Source organism: Xenopus laevis, chromosome 3S (assembly GCF_017654675.1).
Source record: "Xenopus laevis strain J_2021 chromosome 3S, Xenopus_laevis_v10.1, whole genome shotgun sequence".
Taxonomy (NCBI): Eukaryota; Metazoa; Chordata; class Amphibia; order Anura; family Pipidae; genus Xenopus; species Xenopus laevis.
In genome coordinates this window covers 101,977,956-102,002,612 of record NC_054376.1, presented here as the reverse complement: position 1 = coordinate 102,002,612, position 24,657 = coordinate 101,977,956, and the positions used below count along the sequence as shown (strand labels likewise).

The window sequence follows — 24,657 nt, the reverse complement described above, 5'->3', positions numbered from 1 at the left end:
TCTTCCCCCCTCCACCCCATCTGCTGCTGTCACTCTCACACAAGTCCTGCACTCTATTGCAACTACAACTATTTGCTTACTCACAACTGCCCCCTCCCCTCTTGCACCCTCAGCAGCTGCCTGTGCTGCTACCCCTGGTTCAGGTCCTGCTGCTCTGCATATGCTGGTGCTTACCATTCTTTTCTGTTTTATGTGAATATCATTTTTGGGGCACCCACTGTATATAGATATGCAAATTATCTATAATAGGCAAGCACCATAGCAATTCAGTTTGTTTGTCACAATAGAGGGCAGAATTAGAAGAAACTACCACATGTGAAATGTGAAAGCTTCAGAGGAGGTTAACTTGCAAGATCAATCAGAAAAAGATTTCAGTGACATGGACTGTTCAAATTCAGACATTACTTGAAAGGTAAACCTTCTCCCAATAGACCAGCCCCTTAGTATCCAGTTGCCAATTCCTGGTACCTTCTTTTTATAACTGGATTGCCAGACCAATCCTGGTAAATGGGCTTGATATACTTAATATACTGTAGTATTTACTTTTTTCTGTAATCTAAACAGTGCCCCTTCTGATTTATAGTGTTCACTTTTCCCACTCACTTTAGGTTAATGAATCAGGTACAAATTGTTTTATTTTTTTTCTACCCTAGCAAATTACAAATGGATAATCTCTGTATTTACATAATTTTTCTTTGTTGACTCAAGATAGTTGTGAGCGAGTAAACATGCCAGCTCATGATTTCCCTTGTTTTTACTCCAGTCGCGGGTGAGTTTATTATGACATTGTCACTAAGTAACTGGCATTTTTTTTTAACAATGGTAGTTTTGTTTGGGCACTGCAAACAGTACATTCATTGCTGGCAAAATACATTATCAATACAATTTTAGGGGGACCAGTGGTTTTTCAAATAACCTGCAAATTTAGAATAGATTGACTTATAACCGGCTTCTAATCAGGCTGACAGATGCAAATGATCCATTTTAAATGTGCAGTTTAAGTGGTTCTGTAACATTTAGCTTTTTGGTAAAAAATGCACAATCTCTCTCTTTGCTAATTGTTCTCAAAGAATGAAAGGCAAAGTAGAATTGATTTAAACATTATTTCAGTGCCTGGAGAAGATGAAATAGTCAGATGCTATCAAAGTCATGTAAAAATGCATAGAATTTTGATTCTGTTAATATTATTCCTGTGTCTGAAATCTAATTGATGTTGACATTTAACTGTTTCTAGTGACATGCTGTGGGTTTTCATGGAGATTACTAAGAATTCTGATTGTTCTAAAGCAGAAAACTTACCTAATTCCTCAGTCCGATTACCAATTTTTAGCTAAGCAATCTAGAAATACAATCGTAATTGAATAAATATTGCATATCTATTCTTATTTCAAGAAGTTATTAAAGGGAAAATAGTTTCCTATACCTATATCTAAAAGACCTCTACAATATCAATTATGTGTCATGTTCTAAATGAAGAGAAATAGCATGTCCCAGACTAAATCAAGTGAGGCAACTTTACCTGGGGATCATATATTGTCACATAGTGATCTCATTAATTGGCTCCAAGTCCCAATGGAAATATATCTGAAATGTATGCATTCACATGCTCTCAACAACAGTCCCACACATATATATACAGATTTCTAAAGTGTAGTCTTTTAGCCTTTGGCTCACAGAGAATTTGTCAATATGACCTATGACTTAATGTATAATATGAGTACTTTTGGGGAATGAGAAATAAGTTCTGTATAAATGCTCTGACCACTTGATATGTGGACCTTTGAAATAATTTCTCTTGTTATTGCATGAACAAAGTACTGGAATCTCAGTGTAAATAGTGGAAGCAGAATTTCCATAGTTTCCGTAATTTTGTTGAAGTTGTATATGCCCAATTGCATTTGGATGGAGCAACACTATTATGAAAGGTTTATGGCGCCCTTTTCTAAAAAGAAATAAATTAATTTGGTGACTAGAGGCACTAACTTTGTGCCTCAATGTTTAATTTAAATATTGTTGTTGATTGTCATGAGGTTTAGGTGTTTACGAAGTTGAGGCTTCCCCAAGTTTTGACAATCCAAGACAAAACATGTTATTTATATTCAGTAGATCTATCTGACCCAATAACCTTTCTTCTGCTGTTAAACTACCATTAAACTAACAACCACCTGACAGAATTTATGTGCTGGTTGGGTAACAGTGTGGAAACAATACTGCATATCTGCAATTCTGCATACGTTACTATACCTAAAATTGGCTATTCACCATATCAACCACCAACTGCTCTGTTAGACCACACACATTTGCTTCTGCTTGTACCTCGTAAAGAGAGTTCCCTATAAAAGTTGTTATAAAAAAGTACTGCCAAAGAAGAAACTTATCTATTGACTATTAGATGTAATTCTATAAAACAATTATTACAGCGCTGCTCAGCCTACAAAGAAGCCAATAAACAACACATACAAACTATAGACCTGTAATAAAGTCTGCTTTTTCAACTTTTTGTTTGTTTTAGACTTTATAGAATAAGTTCTAGTTCTTTGAAATAGGGTTACAGTTTTACAACCAACACTACAGGTCCGGTTTTTACAACTCAATAAAGCGACAAGCAAAATGTAAACTAATATCCATCTAAACATTCCACCTTCACATCAACTTACAGTAAATCAATATTTTAAGGGGCAGACTTATCAAGGGTCGAAGTGAATTCGAGGGAATTTTCGAAATAAAAAAATTCGAAATTCAAGTAATTTTTTTGGATACTTCGACCATCGAATAGGATACTACGACTTCGAATTAACTTCGACTTTGATTCGAAGTAAAAATCGTTCTAATATTTGACCATTCGATAATCGAAGTACTGTCTCTTTAAAAAAACTTTGACTTCAATACTTCGCCAACTTAAACTTAAACCAAAGTGCTATGTTAGCCTATGGGGACCTGCCAGAGCATATTTCCAGAGTAAAGTTTTTGGGTTTCGAAGGAAAATCGTACGATCTTACGATAAAATCGTTCGAATCATACGATTCGAAGTGCGATTGGAGTACGGTCGGAATACGATCGTACGATGAATAAAATCCTCTAATTTCGAATGTTGGAGGATTCTATTGGCTGGTCTAATTTCAAAGTATTTTCCACTTCGAAATTCGACCCTTGATAAATCTGCCCATTGGTGTAACAAAAATTTTAATGCAAAAGGTAAATATGCTTTTAGCTTAACTGTGTACACATGCCAAAACCAACTCCTTTAAGCTGTCAGTGCAGATGGTTTCTATATGGATTGGAGGTAAACAAATCTATTTCGTTTATACCTTTTGCTAAAGCAGCATAGCTAGACTACTGTACAGATGTGTTCATCTCTTTTTGACCCTTAAAATATGTTTTATTTGCAGTTAATACTTAATTTCAGTTGAGCTTTACTTATTAACAATAGGATCTCGTGTTTCTGCAGCTTCCTTGAAAGCTGTGAATGAAACACAGAAGGGTCAATTTTGGATCAGGATGCCAAAATTGTCATTCTTTATGAGGCTACGGCATCCGTGACAGATGCTGTGATGCATTTAAGAGAGTTAATAGATGATTAAATACAGAGCCATCGCTATGCACTTCTGTAGAGGGTTGCCAAATAATGTAGTTTGCTGTGAGATTACAGAGCATAATCCCTCCCACCTCTCTTTTCTGCCTGCGTGAGTCACTCTATATTCAGAGCAATGCTTGCATGCCTCTCTAAGAGAAGGAAGGAGCTACGTTGTATGGTAGCAGTACACTAGTTCTGGGTAAAATGACAAGAGCTTGGATTTGATATTCTTGGAAGAGGAAAAGGAATGGAAAGTCGAGGAGCCTGGATCATTCCAAGTACCAGCTGAAGCCACAGCTTTCATTCACTCTTTGGTTCTCAGGTGAGCACTTCTCTTAACAAACCTTTTTGTGTTTACTTACAACATCACTGGTGACTCTGCCAGTTACGATGGCTCACAATCATACAGGAAATGTAAGTTTTTTAATTTCATTAAATATTGATGGTTCCATGTTGATATAATGAAAAATAGTGGATGATCTATTGAATTGCAAATTCTATAAAACAGTACCAAAAAAGAGACATATATAAATGTAAAATAAATAATACATACTATTTACCCCCCCCCCCTTTTGTGTCTACACATTTATGCCTTTGGGCGTGAATTGTCTCTACCTAAGTACATTTTTACCGTAGTGAAAAGCAGACCATCAAGTGTCATTTCCTTAAAGTTTGACACTTATATATTTCTCAAAACCATAAACAAACCTGTTTTTTTTTTTTATAATATCTCTGCTGCTATGATCATGTTTAATATGCAGCCATTAAATTCTAGTATCAAACCTAGTATCAAAGGGTTTATACTGTGAGTGCTTACAACAAAGTGATCAAATTTTGTTTGTATCTAAATGAAATGTATACAGAATAGGCTGACAAAACTCATTAGTAGTGATGGGCAAATTTATCCGGCAGGTGCGAATTCGCTGCGAATTTGCGCAATTTGCCGCCGGCGAACAAATTCGCGAAACAGCTGCGAAAATTCTTCGGCGTCAAAAAAATGGATGCGGCATCCGTTTTTTTTGGCCAAAATGCGCAGCATCTAAAAAAAATGGACGCCGGCGTCCATTTTTTGCTGGCGCCGTTTCGCAAATTTTTCGTCATTTCGTGCAAATTTTTCAGCGAACTGAAACGGCGCAAATTCACCCATCACTACTCATTAGTAACATTGTTTACAGACAGATATGGTTACTTTTTAAAATCCTGTGCAAACTAATTTTCTATCTCGTAATAATAATAAAAATTATGTAGCCCCTTTCCTAAAATGTGCAAAAAATATCAATTATGATCTTTAAGTCACAAATGAAGTTTGCATAAATATTATGGTTAGACGACTTCCAGGTTTGAATGTTGTATTAAAGTGTGATGCTGTTAGTTTTACTCTTTTGCTAGCCAAACACCAGCCTTAAATTCTCAGATTCAACACACAGCCAATCTATTTCATTCCATTAAACACAAACATAGATGTGAGTATGGTATTTGTTCAATAGAGTTTAATGGATTGTGACATTAACAACAACTTAGCAGAGCAAACAAAGCTTAATCATTATGGTACCGTGATGTTGTAAGGTGTCTAAAAATCACACCAGTACAGTATAAACAATTCATTTTTACAACAGTTTATATTTGAAGAATTTGAATATCTACACATTTGTTTCCTCGTCTTTGTTTTTGTGATGTATATATCTGCTGCAGTAAGTTCTGAAGTTGTATTAGTGGGTGTCATTGGCTTTCAATGTTCTACATAATGAGAGTGCAGGAGAAGTAGAGAGTTACCTCTTTATAAGTATACCGGATAAGAATGTAAATCAAAATCAGTATAATTTCTTACTTTTATTTTTGAAGCTAATGGAACTCCAATTTGGTATTTTTCCTCAGGGATTCTACATGATTTAAAAAGGGGGGGATTTCAGCCTAACTGGATCGTGCGTGTTTATCCAAACATTGGTCATGTATAAAATATGATTATGAATTTATATGTGTAAAGGTTGAGTAGCAAGATCATTTCTTCTTCAATTCTAGCAGTCAAAGGCATTCATTTTCTTACTAGCTGTGATATACATTTAAGCTAATAATACATTTAGGCAATACAATGACTAAATTAGTTTAGAAGATATTGCAAGCATTCAGAAATTTGAGGCCTTTTTTTAAGCTTGGCTAGACATGTACTGTATAAAGTTCATCTTCAAACATGGTTACTCATCCTGAAGAAAACGATGCAAAAATTCTGCAACATTGCAAAATGTTCAGGTCAAATTAGCTATTGAAGCCATTAGTGCAAGTTACAAGTTACTGTATATAAGAATAATGGCAGGGGTGCTTCGCCAATGAGGCGAGTTGAGGCTGTCGCCTCAGGTGGCGACACCCCACTAGGTACCAGGGGCAGCAAAAATGCTGCTCCTGGTACTTTAAGAGCAAATTTCCGGGGGAAGGGGGGGCAGCAGCAACTGCTGCTGCCTCAGGCAGCGGAGGGGCCAGGATCGCCTCTGAATTAGTGATGGGCGAATTTGTCCCATTTCGCTTCACCACGAATTGTGGAAAAGCTGGTGAAAAACTAGCGAAATGGCAATTCTGATGCAGACGTCAATTCACCGGTGTCAAAATGGGCGCCAGCGGCACAGTTGACGCCAGCGCCCATTAAAATCAATGGGTGTCCGTTTATTGTCGCTGGTGTCTAAATTGGCGCCAGCATCGAAACCACCGGCGGCTTCCAAATTTTTTCAACGCCGGTGAATTTCCCCTTCAAATTCGCAAATTTATTTGCCCACGCCGAAAACGGGCAAATTCTCAGTGAATTTGCGCCTGCCAAATAAAATTGCCCATCATTAGATGTAGTAACTAACATTCCTAAACTTCTTTTAAAGTTTGGCATAACAATGTTTGACTACATATGATGTATATTAGCATTTTCAAAATCGTTTGATGGGATTTGTATTACAATTCTTCTGGCGGATAAATTACTTAATGCTAATGGGGGAATGTAACATGTTTCATTAGCGCAGAAAACGTTCGCAAACACTTTTACGAATGTTAGTGACCATGTTTGTGCCATTTTTGACTTCCTCGCAAAGTTTGGGACCAAATTGCTTTTACGAACATTTGCAGTACAGGTATTGGACCTATTATCCGGAATCATCGGGACCTGGGGCTTTCCGGATAATGGGTCTTTCCGTAATTTGGATCTTCATACCTTAAGTCTACTAGAAAATAATGTAAACATTAAATAAACCCAATAGGCTGGTTTTACTTCCAATAAGGATTAATTATATCGTAGTTGGGATCAACAACAAGCAACTGTTTTCTTACTACAGAGAAAAAGGAAATCATTTTAAAAATTTTGGATTATTTGATTATAATGGAGTCTATGAGAGAAGGCCTTTCCGTAATTCGGAACTTTCTGGATAACGGGTTTCCGGATAACGGATCCTATACCTGTATATGCTATATAATTTCACAATTGCAAACCATGTTTTTTGCAACAAAATATTTAGTGAAACTCCAGAGCAGGTGTTAAAGGTTTGCAACGCTCAATTAATCTTTGCAATGCAATAAAAGCCTAACAAAGAATATTACATTGCGATAGACACATTTTTATTTGCAAAGTTTTGCTCTTTTCAAATTTAATTACATTTCGCCTAACCCCCATATGTAATAAAATGCACTAAATTTGCTCAGGGGCAGTAATAATAGCAACTAATAAAATGTTAGCTTTTAAACAGGTATCCAGTAAATACTTCCTGCTTATTGGTTGCTATGGGTTAAAGCTCTTGGACAAACTTAGTATCTTTTATTAAATATCCCCCTAAGTGCCTTAGTCCAGTCTTGGGTTTTTTGGCAAAATAAATTAATACATTCAGAATGTCTTATTAGTTATCATAAAGTCTAACTAATAACCATAAATAAAGGATTTCCTGTTGTAAAACATAGGATTTGATCATAATCTTTGAGGATTAAAGTGTGCATCATCGGTTCACTTGGGAACTTTTCTAATGTAAACTACTACCAGTCACTGTATTTTTCGAAGAAACATCCATTTTTCATATTCATGCCAGCCTTCAAACTTTTCCCTTGCATAACGTATGTGATCTGGTTCCCACAGCTGTTTAGCAATACCAAGGTTAGATCTCACCTAGGGTTAATAAATTATACAGTAACAATTAATATTTATCTTTCTTTATATCCAAGATCATATTGAGCTGACCTATGCAACTTCAGACACACGTTGAGCACTCGGTATGTTGAAGAGCAAAGCTGCCAATCACTTACAGACTTCTCTAGTGGGTGCACCCATGTAGCACATTGAAGACACAGAAGAGCAACCAGCATTAAATCACACACATACATGAAGAGGTACATAGTTACATAGTTAGATCGGATTGAAAAAAGACCAAAGTCCATCAGGTTCAACGCCTCTAAATGAAACCCAGGATCCATACACATGCTCCCACTGAGGCCTCCATACACTCACATAAACTATACATACTTATACACTAAATATAGATTTTAGTATCACAATAGCCTTGGATATTATGTCTGTCCAAAAAATCATCCAAGCCATTCTTAAAGGCATTAACTGAATCAGCCATCACAACATCGCCCGGCAGTGCATTCCACAACCTCACTGTCCTGACTGTGAAGAACCCCCTATGTTGCTTCAAATGAAAGTTCTATTATTATAGTCTGAAGGGGGGGCCTCTGGTACGGTGATCCTCTTTATGGGTAAAAAGGCCCCCTGATATTTGTCTAGAATGTCCTCTAATGAACTGTGAAGTGTAATCATGTCCCCTCTCAAGCGTCTTTTTTTCCAGAGAAAACAACCCCAACCTTCACAGTCTGCCCTCATAATTAAAGCTTTCCATCCCTCTAACCAGTTTAGTTTCACTTAGTCTCTGCACTCTCTCCAGCTCATTTATGTCCCTCTTAAGGACTGGAGTCCAAAACTGCACTGCATACTCCAGATGAGGCCTTACCAGGGACCTATAAAGAGTCATAATTATGTTTTCATCCCTTGAGTTAATGTCCTTTTTTATGCAAGACAGAACTTTATTTGCTTTAGTAGCCACAGAATGACTCTGCCCAGAATTAGACAACTTGTTATCTACAAAACCCCCTAGATCCTTCTCATTTAAGAAAACTCCCAACACATTGCCATTTAGTGTATAACTTGCATTTATATTATTTTTACCAAAGTGCATAACCTGTATTTATCAACATTGAACCTCATTTTCCAGTTTGCTGCCCAGTTTTCCAATTTAGACAAATCACTCTGCAAAGTGGCAGCATCCTGCATGGAACCTATAGTTCTGAACAATTTAGTATCATCTGCAAAAATAGAAACTGTACTTTCAATGCCCACCTCCAGGTCATTAATAAACAAGTTGAAAAGCAAAGGATCAAGTAGAGAGCCCTGCGGTACTCCACTAACAACACTGGTCCAATTACCACCACCCTTTACAATCTATCTTTTAGCATCAAATAAGTACATTCAAAAAGTGTGAATATCAAGTTTTTAACTGAAGTATCTAAAAAGTGTAACTACTGTATAAAATAAAAACAACTTAAAAAAGACCAGTGAACACAGACAAGACACATATAACATCTGAGCCAAAAAAAAACAATCAGAAATAGAGATACAGCAAATGGTTACATCAAGGTGTACTGGTTTGAATCACTGTCTATTCACTGATAGCTGGCTGGTATTGTAGAGAAGATTCACTTGCTGGTATTTTAGAGAAGATTCACTGGCTGGTATTGCAGGGAAAATTTACAGCCAGATTTCCATATTTCTATTAAAGATAAGCTGAGAATAGGAGACAGAAGTGTAAAATACACGTTATGTGGAGCCTAGGTAGAAAACAAGTTACAGGGTTTGGCTATGACCTGGACAGGGGAAGTCCATCAACAAAACCTGGAAGGAGGGAGCTTGTAAACATCAAAATGACATAACTATTCCAATTAACCAATATTTATGGTAGAATCATTGAAAATGAGAAAACAGTACAATATAATAATGGATCAAGGACAGACATCAAGTTATATCATAACCCAGACGTTCCAGAAAGTACAACTCAGGACCTGGGGCTTTCCAGATAATGGATCTTTCCATTATTTGTATCTTCATACCTTAAATCTACTGGAACATCATATCAATATAGATAAACCCAAAGGGATGGTTTTGCTTCCAATTAGGATTATTTATATCTTAGTTTGGATCAAGTACAAAATACTGTTTTATTACAGAGAAAAAAAGAAATCATTTTGAAAAACCGGGATTATTTGGATAAAATAGAGTCTATCGGAGACAGACTTTCTGTAATTCAGAGGTTTCTGGATAACAGGTTTGGGCATACATCACTACCAGTTACCATGCTGGCAAGATGTGCAATTTAAACCTGCTCCACACCTGTAATGAACAAAGAGGCAAATGCAAAAAATAGTTATAGATACTGATGGGCAAATTCCCGCGATTCGTCGCGGGCGAATAAATTCGTAAAAACCGTAGTGAAAATTCGCCGGTGTAAAAAAATGGATGCCGGCGCAATTTAGTGAAAAACGCAAAATTTTTCGCTGTTTCGCAAATTTTGCACGAAATTCGCCCATCACTAATTATAGATCTTAAAAACAACACTGCAGTTGTATAAATCAGTTTTACATACAGCTAACTCATATGCTCATAGAATTATATATCCATAGAAACTGTTGCAACACAAGGATAGATTCTAGGGTGCACTAGATATGACTAGAATTTGGTGGGCACATTTCAAAGCATTTGCAGGGCTATCAACTCTCTCAAATAACTGGAGACATCCTTGGCCATGTATATTTCAGGATACCGATACATGGCGTGAATGGAGTAATGGGTAAAAGTATAGAAGGAACAGATGTTGTACAGCACAGGGGGGCAAATTTACTAAAGGGCGAAGTGGCTAACGCTAGTGAAAATTCACCGCGTGACGTCATTTGACGTAAATTGCCACTTTATCAATTTACTAACGGGTCCTGGCTTAATTCGCTTCCGTAGTAAACCTACTCTAGCACTACTTCGCATCCTTACGCCAGGCGAAGTTGCGCTATGGAAGTTGTGATATGGAAGTTGCTCTACGCTAATTCACTGACATGCAGATTTTACTGAACGTTACCTCTTGTGCCAGACTTGCCTTCGCCACCTCAGACCAGGCGAAGTGCAATAGAGTAGATAGGACTTGCTTCAAAAAAAGTTGAAATTTTTTCTAAGTCCCAAAAAACGATGGCATCTTTTACTTTTTTAAGGGTGATGGGCTGAAAAAGACTGTAATTTTTTTGGGGGGTACCCTCCTTCCCCCCTACATTTCCCAACATATGGCACATAAACTATACAGTGGGTACATGTATAGGGCAAAATAACATCTCTATTTTATCTTATGAACCTTTCCCAGGCTTGTGTAGTGTAATGTATTTGCTGCTACATATACGTCCATTGTACTTTAACTTGGCGCCGTATGCAAATGAAACATTGCTAGCGTAACTTCACTTTGCTTGATGAATTAACGCTAGTGCAACTTCATTACCTTTCGCCTCCCTGGGCGCAACTTCGGATTTTAGTGAATTTTAGCAGCCCTTGAGAAACTACACCTGTCAAAGTGCGGCAAAGTGTGGTGAAGTGCGGCAAAGTGCAGCGAAGCCGTCGCTAGTGCATTTTCAGCGCTTAGTGAATTTGCCCCATGGGCTGGGAAGTTACGTAGTTACATAGTTAGTTACATAGTAAAGTGAAATGTGGCAGTTTCCCTCATCATTAAGCATGGGGCTACTATTCTGATATACTGGTCAATGACTCAGAATCTACTGATAAGCACATACCAATACTATTGTCAGAAACAAAGTTGCTACAATTATTTGTACATGTAAGGTGGCTCGCCAATCCCAAACACTATCTATGTACCTTGTTTTATGGATATTGGTGTGTTTGGGAATCTGACAGGTTTGAAAATCTGTGATGCAACTCCTCTTTACTCCTTTCTATAATGATCATTCCTGTTCTTTGCATGAATGATTGGAACAATAGAAAGATGGCTACATGTGGCTTAGGATATGCTCTCTTTCAGTTCTGCCCATGGGTCAGAGACTGCACTGATTTGCCCATTTATGGCCTCCTGTACATGATGACACTGTTTGTGGCTGAAAACATTGTACATGGTTTAGTAACAATGGAAAAGTTGGGCCCTTTTTTTTAATATGGACCTATATCATTATTTTTACTAAATATTGCTGGGTTAATTTATGATGAGCAAGTGAATAAATTCTGGAGTGCTAAGGGGCGCAAATGTGCCTCTGGAGTGCTAAGGGTCACAAACTTGTGCCTCTGCTCATTCTTCATGCATGCTGTGCTGAGGGTACAGAGCACATTTTGCTGGGTGTACGGTATGGTGCTCAATTTCTCCTAGTATCCTCTAGCATTTCTGCCCAGTATGTCTTGAATAAAGTACCACGTACAGGGCATGACAGGGGCTCAAACATACAACCCACCTCTCAACCAGACACTAGAATTTTTTTAGCAATATTTGGTTGTTTGGAAGTATGCCGAGTGCAAAAACTCAATGCAAAATGCGAGTGGTGGACCCATGCTGTATCTAATTCTTGCTGAACAGTCACAGCAAAATAAATAAACTAGCTTTCATGGCCAATAAAACCTATAAAATAAATGCTACCTTTATTATGGTTTGAAAAGCAAAGGTCAACTGATTCTCAGCTGGTTTTATCAGCAGACAGTTGTTCAAAAATGTTGGCAGAGTAAATATACACAAACAGATCATGCAATTCATTATTGGTATCTGGATTGTCCATGCATACTTTGGCTAATGATATTCCATCATAAACTAGATTTACTGGTTTATGAACAGTTTAACAGTTGCTAAGTCGTAAACTTGGATGCAGAGTAATAGGCATAGGGCCACATTACTGATAGCAGGAGAATGTGTGTATATATAGTAGGAATAATGATACAACTGCTTGTCAAGATTTAACTGGCTGCAGAGTACCGGATGATTTCGCCTCACTTATTTTATAGAGATGAATTGCATTTATTTATTATGATAAAGATATTGTAAACACTTGTAACCAGTATTTTTTTTAAAACTTGTGTTTATTGCTTTCCAGCAGGGAGAGGAGGAAAGGGTTTGGGGATAAGAGGTGATAATACAAAAGGTATAAAAACACATAAAGTAAAGTTCTGGCTCTGCACCAGTCTGTTAACCGCTGCACCTCCTCTCTATATAGTGATTCGTCATTATTGCTGATGAGACCCACCACGGTCGTGTTATCAGCGAACTTTATGATGTGATTTGTGCGGTGCGTGGCTGCACAGTCATGCGTCAGCAGAGTGAACAGTAGAGGACTAAGCACACAGCCTTGAGGGGCGGTGCTCAGTGTGGTGGTTCTGGAGATGATGTTTCCAATCCTGACCGACTGAGGTCTGTTGGTTAGGAAGTCCAGAACCCAACTGCAGAGGGAGATGTTCAGTCCAAGCAGGCTCAGCTTTTCTATCGGATGCTAAGGAATGATAGTGTTGAATGCTGAACTGAAGTCTATAAAAAGCATTCAAACGTAGGTGTCTTTTTTGTCCAGATAATAGAGGACCAGAAGGAGGGTGGTGGCTATTGCATTGTCTGTTGAGTGATTTTGATGGTATGTTACATACTAGATAATTGGTGGAGATAGTCACACAGTGTGGGTCAATACAATACAAATTCACGGTTATTGTTCTGGGTGTAATTCCAACCAGGGGACCATACTTTCTCAAATTTGGTGGGGCATCCTTTACCTTCATATGTCAATTTTATATTTACCAAAGCCTTTTCTATCAATGACAATCACTGTTGCATAGTGGAGGGCTGGGGGCCATCCATTTCATGACCAGGGCTTTTTCAGCATAGAATAAAAGAGTTTTAATAAGAATTCTGGTCTTAAACAGGGGAAGAATGCCTTTTACTATTCCCAGCAAGCATATTTCTGTCATGCGGGCCCCAGGGAAAGACAGGTGTTCCTGTAGATAACTCACCACTTCTGTCCAGTACTGGGAAACAGGTGGGCATTCCCACACTATATGGTAAAATGTAGCTTCTGGGTGTTACCAGTATTTTTAGTCTAGATTAGCAAATGACATTACCCCAAAAATGCATACTTTGCTAAAAAAAAACATTATTACAGAATGGTCACTGAACCCAAGTGATTTTAATTCCAGATGGCCACCAATGATTTGCATTAAATTTGCCGTGACCTTGGGCAAGTTATTTGAAAGGGGTTCAAGCTTTTCTTAAGAGTTTTTACAGCCAGTAGTCCAGTTCATTCTGCCACTCGAGGAAACAAAACCTAACCCACAGATCAGCTTTAAAGTATAGGACATCTAAACAACAATTTAATTGACATTTTTTACAGGAACATTCTATGAACATACCTTACTAACTAAAATTTCAGATTTATTTCAAACACACACACACGCATATATTCATCTCGAACAATGTATTTTAACACTACACAACTTAAACTCAGGCTATTGCCCTGGACATAATTTTTTAGGCTTTGGCATTTGGATGTAGCTATCATGACATTTCTACCACTGTTGTCCACACTTGAGCTTGTTACAAATTATTTTTTTAATAAAGCCTTTACCCTATAATTTATATAATTGTATCTGTCACAATTGCATTGAGGGGTGTGTGTATGGCTGCTGGGTTTTCATTTGGAGGGGTTGAACTTGATTTAACTATTTAACTATCTGGATGGATGCAATGGCCGCCCAGAGGGTGGCAGGGAGGCACAGCGAAAGAGGGACACAACCAATTACTTGTGAACCTTTGAAAGGTGTTGTTAGGCGCAGTTAGGGGCTTGGGAAGTTTGGTGGTGGAATAAACTTCAGGATCTACTTTTTGGATGCCATTTACATAACACAGTAGCATTGAAGCCTCTATCCTCCCTCAATTGGAGGGAGTCAAAATTTGGCTTTGATGTCAGGAGTGGGCAGGGCAGTGTTTTTCACAGCTAAGAAAGTGGGTGGTGACTCATGAGAACAGCTGTGTATATTTGTGAGGTCCCCCAATGTTTTGGGAACTTAATTAGGTATTGGTGTCTGTCCTTGGGTGTTGGCTTAGGAAAGATTGTAAATGGTAGATGCCAATTTGGTGTGTTGGCAGCTGGCAAGTTACAAGTCTGGGCTGGTTTATGACAAAACAATGAAGATGACAAAACAATGAAGATGGGAAGATGAGAGTCAAATCAAATCTGGACAACATGACCCTTTCCCTAGATATTGCTAGAATAATTCAATCGCCAGTCAAAATGTAAATTAAGCATTTCTACACAGTCCATAGTTCTTGGGATGTAACTATAGAGGAAACAGCAGACCCTGTGGCTGCAGGGAGGGAGGGCGCAGGAGGTATAGGGGCCCCATGAGGCCCTAATTCATATACAATTTCAATAAATATTGGTAAAACAAGTCAACCTCTAAACATTTTGGGGACCTGAAAAATAATTTGCTGTGAGGCCCAGTTATATCTTGTTACGCCACTGCATAGTTCTGTATATCCTCTATGTGCACTACTTAAATATAGATATTAACTTCAAAGAGTAAGTCAAACTGATATAACACAGAACAATGAGGAAAAGTATACTTATTAAACTGATAATATAGCATTTTCATAAATGCCATATAGAGCATAAATAAAAAACAAAATAGGCCTTGATGGTATGTGGTTTAAAGTGCTGAAATGCTTGGTGACGTATGACATTCGTATATACCAGTGTTGAAGTGTACCTGCCATTGTGTAGGATTCAAAAAACAAAATAACAAACATGTGCAAAAGAACAAATGTTCCACTGTGCATTTTCCCTGCTGAATATTATAAAAATATTTGCAATATGCTGAATGCCAAAACTGCCTTTTCAATGCAAGAGTGGCTCGGCTTCAATTTTTATTTCTCTTCAGTTTGTAACTGTATGTGCTTTTGTCTGTGTTTGACCCCTGCGAAAGCTGCCAGTGGGACACAATAGATCTGATTCTGGCAATTATGAGTGGCATTTAATAATGAACCAGATTGAAACACCTAGTTAGATCTTAATTGACAATCAGTCTGCTCTCCTAGTGAAGTACTAGACACTTGACACAGGGCTTAAAAATCACTGTAATTCATGGTCAAAGCAGCGGCTGTGTTGCAAAGTAACCTTAGAGTGTAATAGTATACAAGATTATAAATCAGGATCATTTAGAGGTTTGCTCGTCAGCTACAGTTATAGACAGAAGGGTGAGCAAATGTTTTATCTTTCTTTACCATCTGAATAATATAAATGAATGACCATAATGAACCCAGTATTGTAAAATATAAGGAAATTAGAGGACACGCCGGTGTTCCATGACATTTGTACAGGTCATGGGACTGTGAGGTGACTTCTAATAACCTTATATTTTACACCAGGGGGCATCTGATGACATCACTAACTACCATTTATAAGGATATAAGTTACAGGGTTATCATGGCTCTTGTGTACTCTTCTGGCCTCTTTTAAAGTGATCCAGCCTATATACTTGGTACCTGTGCCTGCAAAGTATTCTTTGCATGTCTCTTATTATGCTAAACAGATGTTATTTGAATAGTTGCATATGTTTCGATGCTGGTTGAAATAGACATACCAACTTTCTTCATTTAAGTAGGTGCTGTATGTGTATGTGTGTATCGTTACATCCTCCGGTTGTGGTTCTTATTAACACAAAAAACTGGAGGTAAGGAAAAAATGTAGCATAATATAGTAACAAGTACAAGTTTTGTCCAGGTCTAGTCACCCAAAGCATCAGATATTTGTTTTTATACAGCCCACCAGTAATTGCTTGTTGCTCATACCTTCTTTTATATTAACCCCCATTCATGTCTACCCAGTTGGCAATATGTGAAGAAAAATACATTAAAATGATGGTTAGCATTACTCCTAAAAGCAATACAATAGATTGTAATGGTTTTAAACATTTTCCAAACACTAAAAGTAAAGCTTATCTATCCCCAAGCTAATATGTTCAGGCAGTAAAGCAGATTAAAGCAAACTAGTGTGATTGTGATTTAATTAACTCTCATAAAAGGAGAATTGAAAAGTATAGTAGATTAAAGGGTTTCCTACCAAATTAGTACTCTTAATTGTTCATAGGAATTTGCTAAGAACTCATTTTTACATTTGATATTGTTTTAAAGTGGGCCTGTCACCCAGACACCAAAAGCCATATAATAAAAGTACTTTTTAAAATTAAACATGAAATCCATTTTTTATTTTTTATGAAAGCATTTTTAAGGGGCAGATTTATCAAGGGTCGAATTTCGAAGTACAAAAAACTTCGAAATTCGACCATCGAATTAAAAAACTTTGAATTCTAAGTTTTTTCAGCAAATTTGTCAATCCTGTGGTCGAATAAAAATCGTTCGATCAAACGATTTTAGCGTACGATCGAACGATTTTTATTCGATGTGTAAAGATTTAGAAATATTTTGTAGAAGGTCCCCATAGGCTAACATAGCACTTCCGCAGGTTTAAGTTTGCAAAGTATTGAAGTCTAAGTTTTTTTAAAGAGAATCGAATCGAAGTCGAAGTAAATTCAAAGTCGTAGTATCCTATTCGATGGTCGAAGTATCCAAAAAATTACTTTGAATTTATTTACTTCGAAAATTCCATTGAATTCACTTCGACCCTTGATAAATCTGCCCCTAGTGTTGTAAACTCATTTAAAAATCTCAGCTGTCAATCAAATATTGCCTGCCCCTCCTGTATGCCTTAGGCATACAGGTGGGGCAGACAATTACTTTCACTTTCCATTCAGCACTTCCTAGATGTCACTGCTCTCCACATATTCCTCTTTCTCTTCACCATTTAATTGTGTAGCCAGTACATGGGGATGGACATCAGGTCCCCCATTCTGGTGAACAAACAAGATTTTGAGATGATACAAGGCTTGTCTTCATAACAGTGTCCACAAAATGGCTCCTGCCTGTTTGCTATAACTAGGACATACCAGACTGAAGGAAACAAGATTAAAATAATTTATATAGTGCAATTAAAGTTAATTAAGTTTGACTAATGTGATAAAATACGATTTTGAATATATTTTTTGGGTGACAGTTCCCCTTTAAGGGCTTTTGAGCATATGTAGGTACAGGTATGGGATCAGTTATCTGCAAACCCGTTATCCAGAAAGTTCCAAATTACAGAAAGCAGTCTCCCAAAGACTCAAATTTTTTTAAAAAAAATTCTATTTTTCTGTAATTATAAAACTTGATCCAAACTAATAAGGGCAAAACAATCATACTGGTTTAATTCACATTTAAATCATATTTTAGTAAATTTAAGGTATGAAGATCCAAATTATGGACCCCCTTCTCCGGAAAACACCGGGTCTCAAGCATTCTGGATAACAGGTCCCATACCTATATATGTAAATAATGTATCAACACAGGGATTCAGTTGCCAAAACGGTGAACATTTGCATCAGAGCAGTAAGCCTTCAGTAAATTTGTGTCATGGGTTACAGGCCAGGTGAACATATGACCAGGTTTGAATACTGAGCTTGATTGTATTAGATGCACATAATTGATTGCATTTATTTGAGGAAGGGGTGGTCACTGTTGGAGATGTCCAAGATGGATATTGGACAACAGGTATTTGCCTTGGTTCTGGACTGTCCGGACAGCAAAATTTGCGTGTGCGCACTAGCGGTGCGCCGCACGCATGTGCACTAGCTTTGCACCTCGCACTGACGCGCATGCACACATACAGGGGAACCGCAGCAGGGGCCATAGGGGGGCCAGGGCCAGTAGCCCCGGTTGGCCCCATGCCCCCCAGTCCGTTTTCATAGGTAAAATTAGGTACATCGGCTTATAATCAAGTATATACGAGTACTTCAATTAAAATATGAGTACTGTTTTTATAAGAAACCCAATTGTATACAGTGAAATTCCCCCTTCGTTTTACTTGTTCTGACTGCTGTAGATAGGAACTTCAGACTGTCCATAACTGCTCTGAAGGGAAACAATCATACTTTCAAATGGCAGGGGGGAGACCCCACCTTACTTCCCTGACCTCGAGCAGGTTTGTTTGTTTCCCTGTAAAGCAGCCAGGGACTTTGTAGAGATTTTTATCCACGGACCTAGTTCAGTCTGCATATTCTGATTATTAATCAGTCTTGTTGTATAGGCTTCTATGGCACAAATTATTTGACTTGTGCTGTTTTGATAAATCATGACGATCCCTAAATTTAACCTCCCAACTGAAGACCAGACCACACTGAGCATGTGCGTAGTCTTGGTCTTGCAAAGATGTTTAACAAAGTAACAAGATGACAGCCCCCTGCGGCCAACTTTGAAAGCATAAATAATTAATTTTATTAGGCTTCCGGGGCAGTACGTTCATGTTTATGTTTTGTATACAAAATACAGCATTTCTAGCATTCTTCTATTTTAGACTTTAGTTCCCCTATGTGCTTTGTTTCCCATGGGAACTTTCCCCTCCAGTGCTGACAACTGACAAAGCAGAAGAAGGTGTCTTTGCTTTTTGCCACATGTAGAGTGTTTGATATGTGGCTATTCTAATGGATCAGGGGGGAAGACATTGTCACCTGTGAGAAAGGACATTTCCCTCATGTGGCAAAACACCCTGCCTGTTTTTGCCCTGAAAAGGCAATTCTCACATGTCTTGTGAACTGAAATCAATTATATAATATACGGAGACAATTAAAATTCACTCTTTACTCTTATTCTTCTAATACTTATTTTGGGAATGGAGCAAATTCCCATTAAGTTCAGAGGGTCTTCTAAAAATGGTGTTTGCATTTGCATTTTAAGCTTTCTGTTAAAATATGATCTGATGTTGCCATAGTTACATTATACGTTATCTCAGAAAGCATGAATGTGAATACCATCTAAAACAAGAGGGTATGGCCCATATACAGCGTCTAGGAGTCCAATTTAGTTTAAAAAAAATCTAAAATTAAAAATTAGACTTGTGGTTCTTCTCTCATCTTCTGGTTTGTAAGGAAAGTGCTATTTGTATAGCATAAGACATACTTATGGGTTTATTTAATGTTTTCTTGATTTAAGTAGATATAAGTGACAATGCTCTAAAGTACGGAAACCCCCCTTAACTGGAAAACCCCCAGGTCAAGGCATTTCCGATAATAGATCCCTTACATGTACCTTCAGGTTTAAGAATTATTATACTATATACTGTAATACAGGTATGGGACATGTTATCCAGAAAGCCCAGAGCCTGCTTTCTGGATAAGGGGTCTTCCATAGTATGTATCTTTATATCTCAACGCTACTGAAAAAATAATTTAAACGTTAAGGATTGTTTTGCCTCCAATACAGATTAATTGTATCTTAGTTGAGTTAAGTACAAGGTACTGTTTTATTATTACAGGAAAAAATAATTAAAGAAGAATTATTTTATTAAATCGGAGAAGGAAAATTGGAGCTTTCTGGGTAACGGGTGCCCAGATAATGGATCCTTTATCTGTACCTGTTACCTTACTGACTTCATCTGCATAATAGGTTTAATGAATTTAAAAGTATAGCTGTATCCATTCTTAATTAGGTGTTTGAAGATGTATGCTTGCGAGATATAGGCTTTTATGTGTCTTTATCCATAATTCCTTATGTGAAGAATATTCTCCTTTTCTGCTAATTATTGAAACACCACGGCTGTTGCAGGAGGCAAATCAACACATTTTGTTTTAAGAAGGCATTTACAACAATTGTTGCTGGAATCTGCATGAAACTTTTACTAAAACACACAGAAATCAAATTCAGTTAAAAATACATTTATCTCGGACAAAGATTGATAAAAGCAATCATTGCACCCAGTTTTTTTTCTATTTATTTATTTTTTTTATTGGAAAAAATTGGTATGTAATGAAATTGTCCAGTTTTGTGTACAGATGATACAGCTTTGTGTACAGATGAATTGCTTTCAAGATTTCAGATAAATGCCGAAAACACTGTGTATCAGTAAAATGCAGTTTTACCCCTAATATCATTTTGTGGTTGTTGTTTTGGGAATGGAAGGCCACGAGACTAGCATAAAGTGTAGGAGGATCTAGTGCTATTCAGCAAGTTGTGATTATTACCCATGTTAGTATAGTAGTGTACTAGTGTTGGTACCTTAAATTGAGGCATTTTTCTTGACTATTATTCAGTTTCCCTATACAGTATATCGAAAAGTTAGATTCTCTTTAACACCTTATATTACAAGTCACAATGGTGTACTTTTATCTTTATTATCAGGTCTCAACCACAGGGCCGGGCCAAGGTACCCTAGGGCTTCAATCAGTGCCCTCCACCCGGTCCTGCATTACCATATCCCACCTTACCATTCATATTGCCCCCTGTGCCAGCAGACGTAGTGTTGCCTCATGTACTTGTGCCAACACCTATCATATTGCTCCCATTTGTACCTGTGCCAAAAGCAGTAAATCCCTCAGATTGCTCCCAAATCCCCAATCTGTGCCTGTACCAGCATAAGCCAAAACATCCATCATATTGTTACCCCCAATCTGTACCCTTGCCAGCAGCAACCAAAAAATCCATCATATTGCCCCTAATTTGTACCTGTGCCAGCAGGAGCCAAAAATCCATCATATTGCCCCAAACATCTCTGTACCTGTTCAGCAGCCACCATATTACTCCCATGTACCTGAGCCAGCAGCAGCCAATCCCTCATATTTCCCCCAATCTGTACCTGTACCAGCAGCAGCTAAACTATCAACAAAATTGCCCCCAAATATGTACAAGTGCCAGCAGGAGCCAAAAATCCATCATAATGGCCTCAAATATGTATCTGAGCCAGCAACAGCCAAAAATCCATCATATTGCCCCATATCATCTGTTTACCTGTGCAAGCAGCAGCCAAGATATTGGCCACAAATATGTACCTGTGCCAGCAGCTGCTAAGAGGAAGGTGGGAAGTGCTTCTGCCCGCAGTATGAATCACAGGCAAGAACAGGCAGTAAATTTGAAAAACTATTAAAGCACAAGGGCACCTACTCTGCCTACCCGTAGTTCCGGCCCTGCTCAACCTCATTTATTTGAAATATCATCAGTCATTCTGCAAACTTTACTGTTATAACTGGAGGGGTCGGGCGGGGTTCAGGGAGGTTTTCGGAGGAGTCGGCGTCCAATTTGGGTGCACCTGCGTCCAATTTGGGTGCACCTGCGTCCAATTTGGGTGCACCTGCGTCCAATTTGGGTGCACCTGCGTCCAATTTGGGTGCACCGGCGTCCAATTTGGGTGCACCTGCGTCCAATTTGGTGCGCCAGCATCCAATTTGGGTGCGGCGGCGTCAAATTCGGCTAACCGTGTTCATTGTTCAGTGGCCCAGTTCTGGACTGTCCACGCTGCAGTGGTTGGGGACCCCTGCTTTAATGCCCTAGACATGAACCACCTTTAAACAAATGTGGCATGCCCCTCAAATTAGTGAAAAAAATTGTTCACACATAAATCTTCAATAGTTCTTTCAAAGGCAACCCTGCTTTAAAAAATGAAAAGTCGCCAGCTTTTTTACAACTTTAATGCATTCGTGGCATACAGCATATGATGTCACTGACATAAGATTAATGTAGATGTAGTTTCATTTGTAGTTCGCCTGGTCTGAGGTGGCAAAGTAAACTCTGACGAAAGAGGTAACATCCAGTAAAATTCGCTGAGCAACTCCTTTTCCAATCAGCAAAGGTTTCCAAATTCCTCACAAGCTTAATACTGGGCCCTTACAGCCCTCACGGTGGTCCCAATGCACTCACTTATTTTGTCTTGCTAAATTGTGCATGTTTACTATAAATTTAGGGGAAGACTGTAAATGTTAATTTCTTTCTCGAGCAAAACTCAAACAGTTTTTTATATGATTACAGTGGAATTCAAAGAACCTGGGGTTTTCCAATAAGGAATCTTTCCATAATTGGGATATACATACTTTATGTCTACTACAGTAAATATCACTTAAACCTTAATTAAGTCCAAAAGGATTGTTTTGCCTCCAACAAGGATTAAAGTGATACCGACACGTTCCCATAAAAATTATAGGAACGTGTCAGTATCAAGTAGTTGCTGCATCCGGAGTAGTTCCCCTGAAAGCCGTCCCAGCACCGCAAACCTCCATTGACCCGACCCTCTGACACTGCTCAAAGATCTTCTGTGGCTAATTGGGATAATTACAAATCAAAACAGGACTGCAGCCTATGGAAGGATCGCGCCCCAGCCCAGCATCACAAAAGCAAGGCAGAAGATCAGTTAGCCGTGTCATCGGGTCAGCTGTGCAAAGGTTCGCAGGGCGGCTTTGAGGGGAACTTTTCTGAGTGTACTTGCAAACGTAAACGGCATTTGATGTTGGATTAAAGCAAGATTAGTGATGGGCGAATTTATTCGCCAGGCGCGAATTCACGGCGAATTTGCGCGATTCGCGGCAGGCGAATAAATTCGTGAAACGCCCGCGAAAATTCGCGGAAAAAATTCGCCGGCGTCAAATTTTTTTTTCCGAAAAAACGGACGCCCGCGTCAAAAAACGGGCGCCGGTGTCAAAAACAGGCGCCGGCGTCTAAAAAACGGGCGCCGGCTTCAAAAACGAGACGCCGGCGCCGTTTCGCGAATTTTTCGGCGCAAATTCGCCCATCACTAAGCAAGATAACTGAGATTACTGACATAGATAGTAAACTGGGTTCTCAAGATGGCATTCTCTTGGATCTGTAAGTAAGTTTGAACCAACTCCTATGGAGAGCTTGAGGATGTTATAAGAAATCACTTTAATATTGTGACCAGGCTCCACATGGTATAAAGTTATGCGTACTTATTCTGGGATATAAATTAGTCCGATAAACTAGTCTTTTTTTGTATTTTTGAATCAGACACTTTATATAACTCCACATTTCAGTGCATATAGCTGTGAAAGGCAAACAGTGTGAAGGCTGAACTTTACAAGCCTCACTTGCCGCAATCTACAGACCCCTCCAGGCATTATCCTGTGAGGGAAAAAAAAACTATTTTCAGATTTCTCTCTCAAATCCCATTGCTATTACGATGACTAGAACAAAATGCACAATCTGCTCTTGTCCTTATATTTGGAGCATGAATTTGAAGAAGTGTTCGTGGGGGATTTTCAGATGGCAGAAGCCTTTATTGCTGGCAAGATCAAAAAGTTCCAGCTGCCCAGAAATAAATGGCATGTTGAAGAGCAGCATGAGAGGGACAAATACGTTTCACTACATGCCTAGACATCAGCACCAGATTTCTTTGCATTTACATTTTGCTAGAACCATGTTAAACAACAGCTATCTTGTCAAATAATAAAGGGGGTTATGTAGTGCCGTTAAAGTGGGCCTGTCACCCAGACACAAAAAGCTGTATAATAAAAGTTCTTTTCAAATTAACATGAAATCCAATTTCTATTTTTATTAAAGCATTCATAGCTGTTGTAAGATCATTTAAAAATCTCGGCTGTCAATCAAATATTGTCTGCCACTCTTCTATGCCTTAGGCATAGAGGCGGGGCAGGCAATTACTTTCACTTTCCATTCAGCACTTCCTAGATGTCACTGCTCTCCACACATTCCCACATTCTCTTCACCATTTAATTGTGTAACCAGTACATGGGGATGGACATCAGGGCCCCCATTCTGGTGCACAAACAAGATTCTGAGATGACACAAGGCTTGTCTTAATAACAGTGTCCACAAAATGGCTCCTTCCTGCTTTTATAATTATGAATTCCCAGACTGAAGGAAACAAGATTTCAATAATTTATATAGTGTAATTAAAGTTCATTTTGCTTGACTAATGTTATAAAATGGGATTTTGAATGTTTCTTTTTTGGGTGACGGGTCTCCTTTAATCATGCAATGATCTTCATCACCATATCCCTGTTCTGAATAAGCCACCCACTACACAATTTAGCTTTCCCCTATATGAGAGGGTCTTTTTTTTCATCCCTTTACATTATTTTCAGTTCCAGTTTTATATACATCCTGAGATTCAACATGAATTAACAAGGGTTACCATGTTTATCAACCCCTAGCAATATAACTCCTGGATATATTAGT

At 38.3% G+C, this 24,657-nt stretch overlaps 1 protein-coding gene across 1 annotated transcript in view; it reads left to right on the top strand.

Annotated features, from left to right (window-relative positions):
* The first annotated feature begins 3,623 nt into the window (after window positions 1–3,623).
* Window positions 3,624–24,657, top strand: part of hrh2.S (histamine receptor H2 S homeolog) — a 77,770-nt gene continuing 56,736 nt past the window's right edge. The window contains exon 1 of the mRNA XM_018254616.2: window positions 3,624–3,896. The gene's annotated coding sequence lies outside the window, so the exon portion shown is untranslated. The remainder of the gene's footprint in view (window positions 3,897–24,657) is intronic.